Here is a 19,192-nt window from a genome sequence, read left to right as displayed (position 1 = left end):
CTCTCGATTAATGAAAGGTCCTTGGTATTAATGGTGCTGCACACGAGAAGGGGTCCGGCCTATAAGTCCCTAGTGTTGCCCTGATGGGGTCCTACACTAGCCCTAAAGTTAACTACGGTACACCCACTAGAACAAGGGTATCCCATCCGGAACCTAACCCTGGAATTGGAGACCCTAAATAGCCCTCTCCTGGAAGATCCCTACATGCATGTTTCACTTACGAGTGAGCGTAAGACTCATCAGGGGAAACAGCAGGGAGCTGGGCGGTAAAAAATGGAAGGATTCACAGATAATGTGTCATGTGCTTCCTTATTGCACAGGTTGCAGTCTTTGAGGACTGATAATGCTCAAAAAGGAAAAGCCTGACAAGCTGCTGCACATGGTGGAAAAATAGATAATATCCACCCTGCTCTGGGCCCGATGTGTTCAGCAATGACATCGGTGCCTGTTCGAGTTTAAATCTAGTACCTGACCCCAAACCGAGGCTTGGCTTCCGGATATACCTTCATTGTGCGGCGCTTAATTAGACCGCGCATGCGCACAGTGGATCTCCGGAGCCAGCCTTGAGAACGAGGCCTGGCTCTAAAGCCACGCCTCCGAGTGCAGCGCTGAACGTACTCGCGCATGCGCTGTGGGGGGCCGGTTTGTTAACTTGGAGCACACGGACGTAGGATGACGTCTGTGCGCTGCATCTCGCAGATAGATGCGAGATGCTAATCAGACCTGGTTGCCGGGCGACGGGGACGCATCCCGGCTCCGATCGGATGCGCATCTTCGGATATGAAGTAGCGTATGTTTAATGTGAGATTTATAGCATGAATTCCACACAGGGAAAGGATTACTTGAATATGGTGCCCTCAACATACATGCAGAGCACATGCCTGGAAAGGAGCTTAAACAGGCACCAGAGAGCTAAGTCTGCTCATTGATAGTCGGTGATCTTAAAATCGAGACTTTTAAGCAATAACAAAAACAAACACAAACAGTAGGGGGGTAACAGAAGGATAGTAGCAAGTATATTGTGGCGGGGTTTAACATTGATTCAAAGGTCCCTTACTATTCAGGGGCCAGATATGGTACTGTGGAGATGTTAAATGAAACAACTAAAATTGAGCTGTTCATTAAGGCCCAGAGGTGAGACCGTTCGCAATATAAATGTCCAGCGCGCTTCACGCTGCAGCAACACTCTATCCCAGTCTCCCCCTCTTGTTGGGGCCCTCACATGTTCAATGCCCATGGCCTTAATACATCTAGGATCACCCCCGTCACATTCTTGAACATGAATCGACATAGCCGTGTCCCTTTTATTGGTGATGTCACCGAGGTGTTCCCCCAGGCGTCTACGCAATTCCCATTTTGTCTTCCCAATATACTCCTTGCCGCATTCGCAGGTGATTTTATAAATCACCCCCTTTGTGCGGCAATTGATGAAGTCTTTAATTGGGAATGCACGTTGTAGGTTGTTGCTAAAGAAAGACTTCCCTGGTTGGATGATGTTACAGGCTACACAGCCACTACATTTGAAGCTGCCAATAGGTCTGCGATCCAACAATGTTCCTGGTTGGGCAGGTGGTACGTAGTGGCTGTGTACCAAAAGATCCCTGAGACTACTGCCCCTTTCTAAAAGTGATCTGTGGATAATCATGTATTACCTCACTGATATCTGGGTCCATGAGTAAGATGGGCCAGTGTTTCTCAAGGATCTTTCTCGTACGGTCAACAGTACCATCAAAAGTTGCAATTAGGCGGATTTTACGGTCTTCCACTTTTTTCTCCCTAGGCACCAGTAGTTCTGTACGTACAGTTGAGATAGCCCTACGATACGCCTTCCTCAGGACATCGTCAGGATATCCTCTCTCCGAGAACCTAATCCTGAGGATGTCTGCTTGTTTTTTAAACTCGGCTGCATCTGAGCAGTTACGTCGAAGGCGCAGATATTGGCCACCCGGGATCCCTTTTTTAACCAACCTCAAAGATGCTGGAAAATATGGAGCAAGAAGCAGCTTTAAAAGATAAAAAGTTTGCCCGGAGCCTTACAGGGGGGTGATCAATGACAGGGGGTGATCAGGGAGTCTATATGGGGTGATCACCCCCCTGTCATTGATCACCCCCTGTCAGGCTCCGGGCAAACCTTTTATCTTTTAAAGCTGCTTCTTGCTCCATATTTTCCAGCATCTTTGAGGTTGGTTTTCTGGCACATAATGAACGTCTTAATTAATCTATTTGGGCTGTCAGGCTCCGTTCAGCACTATCTGAGCATGAGGGGACGTCAGTATACCGCGCACAACCAGTTAATCTTAAAACTTTTGGAGTATCTACTTACATAACTGTAATAGGCTCTACCACCAGCTCAGGGGCAGAGCGATGGGTTGTTCTTGTGCGCCAACCTACGCAAATTTGCTCCTGGGCTGGTGGGAATCAACTATGGTCTTCGCAGACAATGTGTCGTCGGACCCCTCCCCCATAATTATGTGGGCAAGGTATATCGACGACATTTTCATAGTCTGGACTGGCACAAAATCCACCTTTTCAGAATTTGCAAACAGTCTGAATAATAACAGTATTGGGCTCAGATTTACGCATGAATCCAGTACAGATACCCTCCCTTTCCTAGATATATCGATCACCCCATATAGACTCCCTGATCACCCCCTGTCATTGATCACCCCCCTGTAAGGCTCCTGGCAAACTTTTTATCTTTTAAAGCTGCTTCTTGCTCCATATTTTCCAGCATCTTTGAGGTTGGTTTTCTGGCACATAATGAACGTCTTAATTAATCTATTTGGGCTATATTTGTTTGAGGCAAGATTAATGCTGCATCAGACTCTTCTACCTCAGACAGGTTCCCTTGCTCTTCAACTTCTACTCTATCTATCCTCTAACAGTAACAGCTATACTGACAATCAATACGAATAATAAGATGCCTTTCACTTTAAATGCAATATTGACAAATACAGAAATAAATGACTTTCACTTTAAATGTAACAGCAATAAATGCAGGAAATAAATGACTTTTACTTTAAATGCAATAGAATCCTAGTATTACAAACTGTCCTTTGTCTTTTATTCCTGAACATGAAAATGTCTGTTTATACCAAAACCTATGTGCAATAATAAGTAATAAAAGGAAAGCTCTGACCTTATTCTGAAGAGCAGGAACAAATGTCAGTCTTAAAGGAGACGTGTCTTTTCTTGCTGTGTTGCGATGCTCTGCGATTACTTACTATGCTCTGTGCAGACTTGCGATGCTTTGTGATGACTTGCGACGCATTGGCTTGGATACGCTTCTACAGGCTTTGGGCCTAGTGGCGGGAAACTAGCTGGCTGCAGTACATGGCCTCTTCATGGACAGCGGTGAGGGCACTCTAGCTTTGGACTTTTGCCTCCCAACATGCATCTTCTTCTCTCTCTAGGGATCGCAGGAGGGTTGGCTCTCTATCTCTGACTATCTTGCCTTTGCCGTTCTGCCACTTTAAAAGTTGGCTGCAGTTTGACTAATGCACACGTTCTATGGCCTCTATGGTAGCTCCGCTGAGGTGTCTCCAGTGAAAGGGCACACAGAGCTCTTCGGCCGAAGCCACAGGCGACCGAACCACATAGAGATGTGATATGCAAGTTCTTACACTTCCCAGTAAAAGAAGCTATATTATCTTGCTCCAGAAATTCCAACTCAGTTGAATGGGAAAACAACTCAATTACCATCTTCCAAGACCTGGCCCAATTCACCCTCAGGAAAAGGAAAATGCTGAAGCCACTTACAGATTGTCTACGCCAGTGCAAGATTATATATAGATGGATATTCCATTCCCTTTTGGTGTCTCCTTTCTTCACGACGGTCGCCGTCTTCATATTGCCTCCTTCAGCGACTTGGATAAGGCCTACGACCTCCTCCAGATTTCACCATTGCCCATAGAAAATTGGGACGCTGCCCAGAACATGACCACCTTACCTGACCTACCTCAAGTGATACCCTGGGAACCTCCTCATACCCCAAGGCTCCAAAGATCCAGAAAAGGGAACTTTTCAACTACCCCTAAGCGCCTATCCCTGATAAATAAATAAGCATCCCTGATTATCCTCTCAAGATATTGATGGCTTATAGGTCTTAACATAAATTCTGTATTAATCTACTATATTTACCTGGTTTTCCATATGAATATTAGATCTCCATGCTGAGTGGGGTTAAGACTGCACACTCCCTTGCCATATTTAACATGCCTTTTCTCCACTCAGTATTGATAGAAGAGACAGTAGGGATTTTTCTCCCATCTGTATGTAAGCTAAAATAGTAATTTAGACATATAGTAGTTTATATGATCCTCCATCCACTATCTTATCCCTATTCCACCTCCACCTCCCCCTCCCCCTTTCTCTATGCTACCATGTCCCTTGACAGAGGTATCTCCCTTATTCAATCTCATTTCCCAGGGTTGTCCTTAATTATCATCTTCCTCCGGTATCATCCACTCCTCAGAGGGTATCGCTCCAATAGGTAATTTTACCTTCTCCCCCCTTCTTTATGTTACCCAATCGAGGTACTACATTTATTAAGCTCCAGTATACTTTACAACTAAGTAATTATACTTGGTTACTGTTATCTGTTATGTTCTTTGTTTTTTACCTTTTCTGTTTTGACAGGTACTTAAAAGCTTCAAAGGTGACTCTTTCAATACACGGCCTGGTGCTGACGCAGAATGTGAGGTTTCTCTATATTGTGTGGGGAACTGGACGTGGGATGACCCCCTCGAGGTAGCACCTTTCTCTTTATCCCTGCAGGTATCAGCCCTTCTCCGAATTTTTTCCGAAAATTGCGCTTCTCCCTCACATAGACCTTTAATGGCTGACATTAAACTCGTCTCTTATAACGTTAAAGGACTGAGATCCCCCTCTAAGAGATGTCAGATCCTATCTATGCTAAATAAGGAAAAATGCTCAGTGGTTTTTCTTCAGGAAACCCACTTTAAGCATGACAAATATCCTAACCTCACCCACTTAAATTCCCTAACTGGTATCACTGTGGAGCGGGAGGTGCTGCCTCGAGGGGCGTTAGTATTGGCTTTCACAGGAACTTCCTTTTCAATACAAATCCCACCTGCAGGACCCAGAGGGAGATTCCTAATAGTAAAGGGTTTGCTGGGACAAACATTATACACGTTCGTGAACATTTACGCCCCCAACTCAGAACAGGTTAACTGGCTCATTGACACGCTTTCTTTGGTGGAGTCCCATAGAGAGGGCTTCTTGATTATAGCTGGGGACTTTAATCTGGCTCCTAACCCTCTTGTGGACACTTCATCAGGGAAATCCCCTGTATCAATGAAAGCCCTTAGGTTGTTTCACAATAAGCTCTATAGCCTGGGGATGGTAGATATTTGGCGCTGCCTAAATCCCGAGACAGTAGACTATTCCTTCTATTCTTTAGCAAATGTTCTTATAGTAGGATAGACTACATTCTTCTACCAAAAGAAAAACTCCAATTCTGCTCATCCTCCATTATAGGTGACATTACTTTGTCCGATCATTCCCCCGTTTACTGCACCATGCGTCCGACCTCAGGTCTGACAGACATTTTACTTGGAGACTTAATGAATCCCTTTTGAGCAACACTAAATATAAACCTCAAATAGCTTCCTTTATAGAGGAATATTTCTTAATTAATAATACCCCTGAGGTTTCCCCCCAGATTCTCTGGGATGCCCACAAACCGTACATCAGAGGCAGATTGATTAGTTTATGCTCTTTCCTTAAAAAGGAGTCAGAAAAAAAGCTCAACATCTTATTAACAAAAATACACGACGTAGAAAAAATCCATAAAAAATCCCTACTTGAGAGCCATCTTTCGGAACTCTCCTCCCTTAGATCACAACTAAAAAACCTTCTGAACGAATGTTCAGCTAAGTTCTTTCTGTCTGCTCAACAAAAAACTTTCGCACATGGTAATAAAGCCTCGAAATACATGATGCGCAGAATAAAACAAAGAAGAGACTCCCGTTATGTGCAATGCATCAAATCTCCCCAGGGCATCATCTGTTTAAAGCGGAGGAAATTGCGGAACAATTTAGGGCTTTTTATGAGTCCCTATACAATCTCCCACTCTCCAATCTCCAAAACCTTCCCTAGACAGAGAGGCCAATATGAATCCTCCTAGACACTCTTAACCTCCCTCCCTTCACTAACACCATCACAACAGAACTGCTGTCTAAACCTTTCACCTCCTTAGAACTGAGGACTGCTATTAAATCGACCCCCAAAGGGAAAGAAGCCCTGGCCCTGATGGCCTACCTATCTCTTATTATGCGACCTTCCAAGACTTACTTTTGCCATTCCTTCTCCCTATCTGTAGAGTTCACTAACTGTCATTCACTCTCTGGCAGAAATGACGAAAGCCTCGATGACAATTATCCTAAAGACGGTAAAGAACCCCACTTCCTGCTCTAATTATAGACCCATTTCCTGCTTAATGTAGACCTCAAGCTACTAGCGAAAATGCTGGCCACAAGATTGCAGAACCTCTTCCTGAATTGATCCACACCGATCAGGTAGGCTTTGTTAAAGGGCGTGAAGGCAAAGACAATACTACTAAGATATTGGACGCTCTTTACTATGCCACCCATAAAAATACCCCCTAGTCATGATTGGCACGGATGCGAAAAAGCATTTGATAGGGTGGACTGGACATATATTAAGAAAGCCCTTTCAAAATTTCAGATTCCTGACCAGTTCATAAATGCAATGTTCTCTATGTATACGCACTCTTCGCATCCGTGTCCAGTCAATGGCCTTATGTCCTCCCACTTCCAATTAGAAACGGCACAAGACAGGGCTGCCCACTGTCGCCTCTTGCATTTGTCCTTGTGATGGAGTCACTGCTGCAATCTCTCAGACAGGACAAGGAGATTGATGTTTGAGGATAGGTAATCACGAATTTAAGTTGGCTGCTTTCGCAGATGATCTGCTGATTCTAACTACAAACCCCCTTAAAATCCATGTCCAAAATAGTCTCGAAACTCACCCTGTTTGGCTCATTATCTAACTTCAAAAGTTAACCCCTCAAAGTCCAAATTCTGCATATTGGCCTATCTTCTCCAAATCTCTTATCCCTTCAGGCAAATTCCCCATTCAATTGGCAAACTCAACAATTAACATATTTAGGAATAAAGATTCTCCCCCCACTTGTCAAACCTGTTCATCTAAATTATAAACCTCTCCTAGCTTCTATTCAGACTCAATTGGAGTCATTAGACTTTCCGTACCTCTCTTGGTTTGGAGGAAAAATATACTAATGTCCCTAATATTGCCCAGACTTACTTACTGATGCAGGTGCTACCCATTGAAATCCCTAAATCTTACCTCACCTCCTTAAATAAACTAATACGCAAATTTATCTGGCAAGGCAAGCATCCCCGTATCGCTTTCAATACCCTAACTAGGCCTAAAGCCAAAGGGGAATTGGACTCCCAGATCCAGAGACATACATGAAAGCCATTCAACTCTCTAGAGTCATAGACTGGATTAGAAATCCATCTCACAAATTTGGCTTATTCTGGAGAATGCCCTTTTAACCTCCTCTACTAGAGTGCTTCTGCTGGCTGACAGATCACCTCCTATACTAAGCACTATCCCCAATCCCCTTGGTTAGAAACACCTTAAAAGTCTGGAAGAATTTCTTGTCCACCACTGGGATCTTAACTCTGCCCTCCCCCAACTACAGATAAAAGATATATCAATCTGCTCCTAAAGATACTGAGAGATAGCTGCCCCCTTGCTCTGAGATCCTCTGAGATCGCGATCATACAGATCTTGGATCAAGACGTTGTATACTATCTGACCCTGAACTCTTTAAAGTATTGGACATAAAGGCTCTCAACCCCATCCTCTTACACTTTCTTAAACAGAATCCCTCCTTCTCATAAGAAAACACCCCCCACCCGTGTCTCAGCTGGTTTGAAGAAATGATAAGTAGCAAGACATATCCACGCAAAACCATCTCCACAATATACAAACGCCTAATATCCCCCCCTCCAACTCTTAAACCTGCTATAATTGGTCTCTGGAAAAAGATCTTCAAAGGACTTTGTCACCTTCCGAGATATCTAAATCCTTGATTTCTCCACATAGAATATCGAGATGTGTATGCATCCAGGAGAACAGTTACAAGATCCTTATGAGATGGTACAGGACTCAGATAAGACGTGTCTTATGGCTCCACCGCCTCAGATACCTGCTGGAGGTGTAATAGAGCTAGAGGCTCCTTCTTGCACATCTGGTGTCATGTGACCAATCAATTCGTGGTGGCATAATATAATCTCTAAGTGCAACCAGATCTGTCAGACTTCTCTATCCTGTACTCCGGATCTTACTCTATTAACACTGGGCTTAGAGGGAGTAGGTTCATCAAAATCCTCGCTCTTTTCTCTCCTAGTGGCAGCGGCTAGACTACTGCTTCCTACCCTCTGGCTGTCCTCGGAAGTACCAAGCATTGACCATTGGATTAATAGGGTAGACCAGATTTACAGATTAGAGGAGATTTCACACTGGGAGTTGCGATCCAGACCCACTTTCCTTCGTATTTGGTCCCCTTGGAGAGCTTATAGGAACTTCTCCTGACTGTCTTCCATCCCCCCCTTTTCCCAGCGGTTCAGGTCTCAATCCTGTCTAATTGAAACTGGATCCCCTTCACCTTACATCTTATTTATGTCGCAATATACTTGTCATCTCTTTGTTCCTCACTTTAATGTTTGGATTTATTTGTTTATTTGTTTTTTTCATTTGAAGATGCAGACTAATTTATTCAAGATGTATGTGGCCTAACAAGCCTTCCTTTTTATTTCATAACACTACTTAACGGAACGGCCATATGTAGTATGTTATCCTACTGCATGTCATCTTTTTGTATGAAATCTTTCATGGCTATGTACTAGTCAATGTTTAATTTTTGAAACTGAAAAACAATAAAAATTGTTAATTAAAAAAAAAAAAGAATTTTTGATATCTCTGAATGGCGGTATGCATAAGATGGGTGGTTCAACTGTTTAATCTTGTCATTCAACATAAAATTGGTAGATATATTTCTCTCTTGAGTTCTGTACTCTCACTTTAAGTAATTAAAGCACTTTATGATCTCTCTGAGAGTTATATAAGAGGTTTACCAATAGTTTACTTGCTCTACTTGTTTTGCAGTTTGCTCTATTTGTATGCAATTTGTTTGGATTCTATGATTGTATGGCTCAGTAGTTCGTTTGTATGCAATTGAATTTGTGGTTTGGTGGAACTGTATTTAAACATACATAACAAGTTCATATACAGTTATAATCACTACATTAACAATAGGAACATTATATAACTCTTTCTAAATACCTATTTTGGCCTCTTGCTTCCATAAAACACAGCTCTTAGTGGTGTGTTTTGTCTGTTCAGCTCCTCTCTCTGGTGAATAATGATTCCAGCAGCTCCTGCTAGGGGAATTTCGCACACAAGCTATGTGTGAGGCTGGTTGTAATTGATCAAAACTCCTGAGCTGTGTGCGGCTAGCTAGGATTGGTCAATACTCCTGCCCAGTAATAGTTTAACTCTATGTTTTCTGTTGTCTCTGCTGTGTCATTGAGCTTACCTTACATTATATAATGAATGTTAAAGGCATACTATCTTTTCTACTTCTGTGACACAAATATAACAGTTAATCAGTATTTTGTGGAAACAGGTATATAGAATGCCTGAATCAATATTTGTTGGAAGCAGGTATATCGCACCCCTCAGTTAGTATTTTGTGGAAGCCGGTGTATCACAGGCCTCAATCAATATTTGGTGGAAGCAGGTATATATCGCACCCCTCAATCAGTATTTTTTGAGGAAGCCGGTGTATCGCAGGTCTCAATCAATATATGGTGGAAGCAGGTACAGTACAGACCAAACGTTTGGACACACCTTCTCATTCAAAGAGTTTTCTTTATTTTTATGACTATGAAGGCATCAAAACTATGAATTAACACATGTGGAATTATATACATAACAAACAAGTGTGAAACAACTGAAAATATGTCATATTCTAGGTTCTTCAAAGTAGCCACCTTTTGCTTTAATTACTAATTGACTTGCCTGAAAGCAGAGAGCCACACCGGACCAGCACTCCTGTCCACCCTGAACGTACAGGTGGATTAGTGGCTGACCCCGCACCAACTGGAGATCGGCAAAGTGGTGTGTGACAATGGAAGCAATTTGTTGGCGGCATTGAATTTGGGCAAGTTGTCACATGTGCCGTGCATGGCACACGTGTTGAATCTCATCGTACAACGCTTTGTGTCTAAGTACCCAGGTTTACAGGACGTCCTCAAGCAGGCCAGGAAGGTATGTGGCCATTTCAGGCGTTCCTACACGACCATGGCGCACTTTTCAGACATTCAGCGCCGAAACAACATGCCAGTGAGGCGCTTGATTTGCGACAGCCCGACACGTTGGAATTCAACACTCCTAATGTTCGACCGCCTGCTCCAACAAGAAAAAGCCGTCAACGAGTATTTGTATGACCGGGGTGCTAGGACAGCCTCTGCGGAGCTGGGAATTTTTTTGCCACGTTACTGGATGCTCATGCGCAATGCTTGTAGGCTCATGCGTCCCTTTGAGGAGGTGACAAACCTAGTCAGTCGCACCGAAGGCACCATCAGCGACCTCATCCCAATTGTTTTCTTCCTGGAGCGTACCCTGCGAAGAGTGCTGGTTCAGGCTGTAGATGAGCGTGAAGAGGAAGAGTTGTGGTCACCATCACCACCAGAAACAGCCTTGTCATCATTGCTTGCTGGACCTGCGGCAACGCTGGAAGAGGAGTGTGAGGAAGAGGAGTCAGAGGAGGAATGTGGCTTTGAGGAGGAGGAAGACCAACCACAGCAGGCATCCCAGGGTGCTCGTTTTTGTCACCTATCTGGGACCCGTGGTGTTGTACGTGGCTGGGGTGAAGAGCAGACCGTCAATGACATCAGTGAGGACGAGGAACGGGAAATTAGTAGCTCGGCATCCAACCTTGTGCAAATGGGGTCTTTCATGCTGTCATGTCTGTTGAGGGACCCTCGTATAAAAAGGAAGAAGGAGAACGACCTGTACTGGGTGGCCACGTTACTAGACCCCCGGTATAAGCAGAAAGTGGCGGAAATGTTACCAACTTACCGAAAGTTAGAAAGGATGCAGCAGTTCAAAACAAAACTAAAAAATATGCTTTACACAGCTTATAAGGGGGATGTCACAGCACAACGGGAATCTAACAGGGGAAGGGGTGAAAGTAATCCTCCTCCTACCACGACCACGGCGGCAAGGATAGACGCTTTACAGATGTGTTGTTGATGGAGGACATGCAGAGCTTTTTCAGTCCTACACATCGCCACAGCCCTTCGGGATCCAGCCTTAGAGAACGACTCGACCGACAGGTAGCAGACTACCTCGCCTTAACTGCAGATATCGACACTCTGAGGAGCGATGAACCCCTTGACTACTGGGTGTTCAGGCTTGACCTGTGGCCTGAGCTATCCCAGTTTGCGATAGAGCTTCTGGCCTGCCCCGCTTCAAGTGTCCTGTCAGAAAGGACCTTCAGTGCAGCAGGAGGCATTGTCACTGACAAAAGAAGTCGCCTCGGTCAAAAAAGTGTTTATTACCTCACCTTCATTAAGATGAATGAGGGCATGGATCCCGAAGGGACTGACAGTGGGGGATACGTTTGACTAACAAAGGGCCTGATGACATGCCTTGGCCTCAAAATGGTCCCCACGCTGCTGTATTTAATGTCTGCATACTGGATGACTTTCGTGAATTCTCCGCCACCAACTAGGATTCAAGCCGCAATGTTTTAGTCACCTTTCTGCCTTGAAAACATCCATTTTTCCGGCCGCTGCTACAACAGCGGCTGCAACAATAACATTATTTTTCAGGCATGTGTACATGCCTAATTTTTCTGGCCTCTGGTGCAGCACTGTGGCTGCAAAAACAAAACAAAAGAAAAAGGCACATACAAGTGTCAATTCCTCTTCGTGATCGTTACCTTGTTGTGGTGAAGGGGCTTGCATATCACAATGAAGCGATCATCACCTCTATGAGTGTGTTGGCAATGTTGCCACACCCCAGATGATAAGGCCGTTGCTTCATTATGATCAGACCAAAAGCGATCGGCTGGATAATTTTTCATAGAAAAAAACAAATTTTTTTATATATATTTTTTAAGTTGTATGGGTGGGTTTTTAATACATAAAATAAAAAAATCATAATAAAGTCTCTTAATAGTTTAATAGAAATAATGCAGACAATTTAAAAAATCCCCATCAATTCCAATACAAAGCAAGTACAAAGCTCAGAACTAAATTATTCCAGGATGTCGTAATGATTCGTTAATTCGACAATGATTAATCAATTCGACACACGTCCCCGAATAGGGGACGTAACAGGGATTAAACTGATAGGAATAGTCCTAGTTAAGACACCACTCATATAGGGTGTCACAGCACATTGCTCCGTGCACGCACAGTGCCCCAACTTAAGACTGAGTAAGAGGACCGACCAAGCCGCTTTTTCCATATCCCGGTTCCTAAAATCAATTCATTTTGGTGTATCAGAGTTTGGTCTGTCACTGTGAAGGCAGTCGAAGCTTCCCGGCCTAAATTTTTTTTCACAAAAGGCAATCCCACCCTGATATGGGACGTAACAGGGATTAAACTGATGAGGATAGTACTACAGAAAATACCACTCATATCCGGTGGGGCAGTAAATTGCACGGCGCAGACGCAGTGACCGTGGTGTGGATTCAAACAAAGGGGAGGGAGCCAGCATTTTTTTAACCATCTCCCCATTTGAAAAATCTATTTAATAATTTGACCCCAGATTGGGGACGTAACAGGGATTAAACTGATGAGAATAGTACTACAGAAAATACCACTCATATCCAGTGGGGCAGTAAATTGCTCGGTGCAGACGCAGTGGCCGTGGCGTGGATTCAAACAAAGGGGAGGGAGCCAGCATTTTTTTAACCATCTCCCCATTTGAAAAATCTATTTAATAAATTGACCCCAGATTGGGGACGTAACAGGGATGAGAAGAGAGAACTACAGAAAATACCACTCATATCGGGTGGACAGTAAATTGCACGGCACAGACGCAGTGACCGTGGATTCAAACAAAGGGGAGGGAGCCAGCGTTTTATTAACCATCTCCCCGTTCGAAAAATCAATTCAATTCACCTTTCCGGGACCCTTGGTGTTGTACGTGGCTAAGTGGAGGAAGTGGAGCCTGAAGCGAGGCATTAACGTTCTGAACCTTAGCACAACCTGCCTGACCAGGCATCTACATGCGAGACACGGGCTGCAGTGGAGTAAGCACCTTCAAAACCAAGAAAGGGCTCAGGCCCCTCCTGCTCCCTCTTCTGCTGCTGCCTCGGCCTCTTCCTCCGCCTCTGGAGGAACGTTGGCACCTGCCGCTAAGCAAACAGTTAATGTGCCACCAACAACACCACCTCCGTCACCAAGCATCTCCACCATGTCACACGGAAGCATTCAGCTCTCCATCTCACAAACCTTTGATAGAAAGCGTAAATTCCCACCTAGCCACCCTCGATCCCTGGCCCTGAATGCCAGCATTTCTAAACTTCTGGCCTTTGAAATGCTGTCATCCAGGCTGGTGGAGACGGACAGCTTCAAACAGCTCATGTTGCTTGCTGTCCCACAGTATGTTGTTCCCAGCCGCCACTACTTCTCCAAGAGAGCCGTGCCTTCCCTGCACAACCAAGTATCGGATAAAATCAAGTGTGCACTGCGCAACGCCATCTGTGGCAAGGTCCACCTAACACAGATACGTGGACCAGTAAGCACGGCCAGGGACGCTATATCTCCCTAACTGCACACTGTGTAAATGTAGTGGCGGCTGGGCCCCAGGCGGAGAGCTGTTTGGCGCACGTCCTTCTGCCGCCAAGGATCGCAGGGCATCATTCTTTGCCTCCTGTTGCCTCCTCTTCCTACTCGGCTTCCTCCTCCTCTTCTACCACCTCCTCATCCGGTCAGTGACAGACCTTCACCACTAACTTCCGCACAGCCAGGGGTAAACGTCAGCAGGCCGTTCTGAAACTGATGTGTTTGGGGGACAGGCCCCACACCGCGCAGGAGTTGTGGCGGGGTATAGAACAACAGACCAACGAGTGTTTTCTGCCAGTGAGCCTCAAGCCCAGCCTGGTGGTGTGCGATAATGGGCAAAATCTCATTGCAGCTCTGGGACTAGCCGGTTTGACGCACATCCCTTGCCTGGCGCATGTGCTGAATTTGGTGGTGCAGAAATTCATTCACAACTACCCCGACATGTCAGAGCTGCTGCGTAAAGTGTGGGCCGTCTGTGTGCGCTTCCGGCGTTCTCATCCTGCCGCCGCTCGGCTGTCTGCTCTACAGCGTAACTTCGGCCTTCCCGCTCACCGCCTCATATGCGACGTGCCCACCAGGTGGAACTCCACCTTGCGCATGCTGGAGAGACTGTGTGAGTAGGAGCAGGCCATAGTGGAGTTTCAGCTGCAGCACGCACGGGTGAGTTGCACTGCGGAACAGCACCACTTTACCACCAATGACTGGGCCTCCATGCGAGACCTGTGTGCCCTGTTGCGCTGTTTCGAGTACTCCACCAACATGGCCAGTGGCGATGACGCAATTATCAGCGTTACAATACCACTTCTATTTCTCCTTGAGAAAACACTTAGGGCGATGATGGAAGTGGATGTGGCCCAGGACGAGGAGCAGGAAGAGGGGTCATCTCTAACACTTTCAGGCCAGTCTTTTAGAAGTGGCTCAGAAAGAGGATTTTTGCAACAGCAGAGGCCAGGTACAAATTTGGCCAGCCAGGGCCCACTACTGGAGGACGAGGAGGAGGAGGATGGGGATGAAGCATGTTCACAGCGGCGGGGTTGCATCCAACGCAGCTCGGGCTCATCACTGGTCCGTGGCTGGGGGGATACGGAGGACGCAGACGATACGCCTCCCACAGAGGACAGCTTGCCCTGTATGCCTTGGAGGTGTCATAACAGACAGATGCAGCCGCCTGTCCACAGCCAACGTGGACAAGTTCACGTTCATTATTGATTAAAATGAACCAGGCTTGGATCCCTCAGGACTTGTCTGTACCTTGTGCAGAATAGACAGTTCTAACAACCTCAACCATCCATCCTTGTACTCAAGTGCACTTGTTCCTTTTTTTTTTTTTCTTTATATGTCCCAATATTTTGGGGGATACCCCTATGTAAAAATGCAAAATAACACACATCTCTGTTGGCTACCTATTCCTCCTTCGCCACCGATTCCACCTAGACCGCCATGTGAGCCTACACTGCCACATCCACCCATTCACCGCCTCCTCAACCTCTTCCTCCTACATCATTCCTAATTTAAATTTTTATTTTTGAAGGTCTTTTATGTTTTTTTTATTCATTTCCTTTTCCACATTCGTTTGCAGAGCATTTGCCATGCTCTTAAGCACATTTTGCTGCCTTTTGCAGCCCTCTAGCTCTTTCCATGACATTTTTACAGCCATTTTAGTGCTCAAAAGTTCGGGTCCCTATTGACTTCAATGGGGTTTGGGTTCAGGGGGCAAGTTCGGGTCAAGTTCGGGTTCCGAACCCGATTTTTTTTTTTCAAGTTCGGCCGAACCCGAACATCCAGGTGTCAGCTCAACTCTACTGGTGACGTCACCGAACACACTGCTTGGTGGAAGCCTGCGCCCGGCAGTGTCTTATAGTAAATAAAATTGCCCTTGCCCTGCGCATGAACTGCTACGATTTACATGTCAGGAGGGGGCTACCTGGGTCAAATTATGGGTATGTCTGGGTTCAGCTCTGAACCCGGAGAACCCCTTTAACAATAGTGAGTAGCTTCCTATACTTTATTAGACTGCATATAAAAGACTGAGCTAATGCATTTCATAGTTCAATATTTCTGATGGATTGTTAGAATTATAATGGGTGCTCTCAGATCAGCTTCTGAGGTGCATGGGGTCCTCTGATATATGTATTAATTTCCCTTTTTATTATGTACCGTATATTTATCTATGAAAAAGTGTATCAAAATATATTATGCTGCGTAATTAAAAATGCATTGAGCTTTTCAATACAGTTGGGTATGTAGAATCATAGCAAATACCAGCCAAGCATATGTCAAAATGTCAACTTAGTAGTAACTTATTATTCTTGAAATGACTCATGGGATATTTCGTAAGAAACCATGATAACTGTGTTAGCATTGTTAGAATAAAGAGAATTCTTGCTAATGAGATGCACCCAGCCCCAACTGAAGCAAACACAAATCTGATTCATGAGGTATCGGTGGAAATCTGATTGGGCCTTTGTGACAAGCAATCATTAAAGAATTTACACCTCATCAATAAAACATCACAGAGTTGGGTATAAAAGATTCTCAGCAAGAACATAAAATATATTCCCTTCAGCTGAAGCAAAACAATCATGTCTGGAGTTAAAGGTGGTGGCGGACCAAATAAACAGTGTGGTGGCGGTGGCAAGATTGAGATCTGCCAAGACCGTAAGTATAGCATAAAACCTATTGATTATTTGTTGTTTGTTTAAAATATTACACATTTATGCTTGTATGTTTTTTAATGAGTAACCAAAACTATCTTAGGTCTTTGGAGAAAGGTCATCTAAAGGCCAAATATTTTTTTGTATTATCGTATTTATAACATTTTAATTTGTATGAATACATTTAACATTCTTTCTTGCAAAATTAAAGTCATTGGTGGAGATTTATCAAACTGGTGTAAAGTAGAACTGGTTTAATTGCCCACAGCAACCAATCAGATTCCACATTTCATTTCCCACAGCTCCTTTAAAAATCAAACGTGGAAGCTGATTGGTTGCTTCGGGCAACTAAGCCAGTTCTACTTTACGCCAGTTTGATAAATCTCCCCCAATGACTTTTATTTTGCAAGAAAGAATGTTAAATGTACTCGTACAAATTAAAATGTTATAAATATGATAATACAAAAAATTATTTGGCCTTTAGATGACCTTTCTCCAAAGACATTCTTAGCCCTGAAACGTGTATTCATCTAAACATACTTATCTCTTAAATTCCAGCTTGCGGGCCAGTCGACCCATGCCAAAATGTCAACCCTGAACCTGAGCAATGCGTAGGTAAGATATTCATATTCAGTTTTTCTTACATGTGAAGTTTATGAGGGGGGGGGGGGGGGGTTAAAATACCAGTCTTAGTGAAAAGTGCACTCTTAATAAATTTGGTGCCCCTTCTGACTTTCCAAGTAACAGAAACTGAAATCTCTGGCAACTTTGTTTAAAATTTACTTCTGCTTCTTGCAAAAATCATATTAAATAAGGCAGGCAGTGGAAAACCATGTCACCCCTGCTAAGCCCCTTTTCTCAATTTAATGGAAAAAATATGACATGCAACATAATTTTTAACTTTTGTGCTACTGTTGTGGCATAAAAACATTGGCAAATCTCCCCTGTATGTAACCTATTCTTTCTGTAAGCCATGTTTTTTTCTAATCATGAACAACCCTTTCAAGTCTAGTGTAGGGCTTCATGGAAGAGGGCTTGATCCAAAAACACCAAAGAGATTAGACATACATCTCTTCCTCAGGCCCTGTACTAGCTATTGCACATTATAATTTGTGTTTAAAGCTATGCAATGATGTACTTGGAATAAGTAAAATGTGTTTAGAAGAATAACAAAGGTACAGATTTTTTTTTTTTGTATTTATATATTGGAATTCTACATGTATTTGCACCACATCTATTTGCACGTATTTATCTTTGTTAGGCCCAGTTGATCCCTGTCAAGTAAACCAGTCAGGAGGCATTGGAGGAGGTTATAATGTTACCGGAGGTTATGGAGGCCAAGTCACTCAAGGAGGTCAAGTCTCTTATGGAGGTGGTGGAGTCAAGAAATGAGTACCACTTGAAAGCTATTCTTAACTAGGCCTAAATGTGAGCCTAAGATAAAATAAAAAAATGATTGTATATTAAAGATGTGGAAGAGTATGTCAAATTATTTAATCTGTATTGCTATAATTTAATTAAAGCGCATATGGTTTAACATTGTAGTGTTCAAACTTCATTAATAATTATTTTTCCAAATTGACTACAATCTTGACTATATGTAATGTGCAACGGTTAGTACCCGGCTGCAGATCTATGAAGCTTGACTTCTGTACTGCGCTGGGATCAAGCTTCATAGAACTACAGCCCAGGTAGGTTCCCTTTGGGATACAGTAATAGGAGTGCAGGTAGACTTTCATGCTATTAGTTATACACAATTGCTTATCTACAGGTGGCGGCAATTAGGCTCAAGTTGAAGGGTGGTGCTTAGATAGCGTGGCATTATAAATATAATTCTTAGAAGTCTTCTACACAATGGTCAGCAGTGATGGTCAGTTCGCACTGTTCTCCAATGAACACATGTTAGCTGCCATCTTGACTCACCCATCCGGCGATGCACAGGTAAGCCCTTACCTGTGCCTGTGCCGCGAGCCGGTCTAAAATCAAATGCGGTCACCGGGAGCGGGCAGTTCCGAGAACAGCCCGATGAAGGCCCCCGGTGGATGTTCTCGGAACTGCCTGCTCCCGATGACCGCATTTGATTTCAGACCGGCTCCCGGCACAGGTAAGGGCTTACCTGTGCATTGCCGGACGGGTGAGTCAAGATGGCAGCCCGCATGTGTTTGCTGGCGAACACTGCGAACTGACCATCACTGATGGTCAGTAGTGTGCCTGCAGCACTTTCACAATTTTTTAGCAACAGTGCCAGTGTAACATATATACATAACCTTATTAAATGAACTACACCATACTCTATGCAAATGGACATACAAACAAAATTGCAGTGTAGAATTGCATGATTAGGAATGGCAAGCAAAATTCTCAAACTACCGTACCACTGGAATCACTGACTACAGTGAATTTATGTAGGCACCACACTTGCCTTAGAGGCTTGGGGAACATGTAACAATCGGCCATGGTCAAGTACAAAATAAAAGAGATTTGCTGTGTTTCTGATGACATGAGGTATGAAATACCACCTGTCATATTTGCTTTTATTTAGTGTTGTAGGACAACTCCTTTAAAAATACATGACATAAGAAGGTGAGAAGTAGAGATGAGCGAATCGAAGCTGATGAAGTTGAATACGTTTAGAATTTCAGGAAAAATTAGATTTGCAAC

The sequence above is a fragment of the Bufo bufo genome, chromosome 6 (assembly GCF_905171765.1).
Source record: "Bufo bufo chromosome 6, aBufBuf1.1, whole genome shotgun sequence".
NCBI classification, from domain to species: domain Eukaryota; kingdom Metazoa; phylum Chordata; class Amphibia; order Anura; family Bufonidae; genus Bufo; species Bufo bufo.
The sequence above is the reverse complement of the archived record's forward strand: the minus strand, read 5'-3'. Positions refer to the sequence as shown.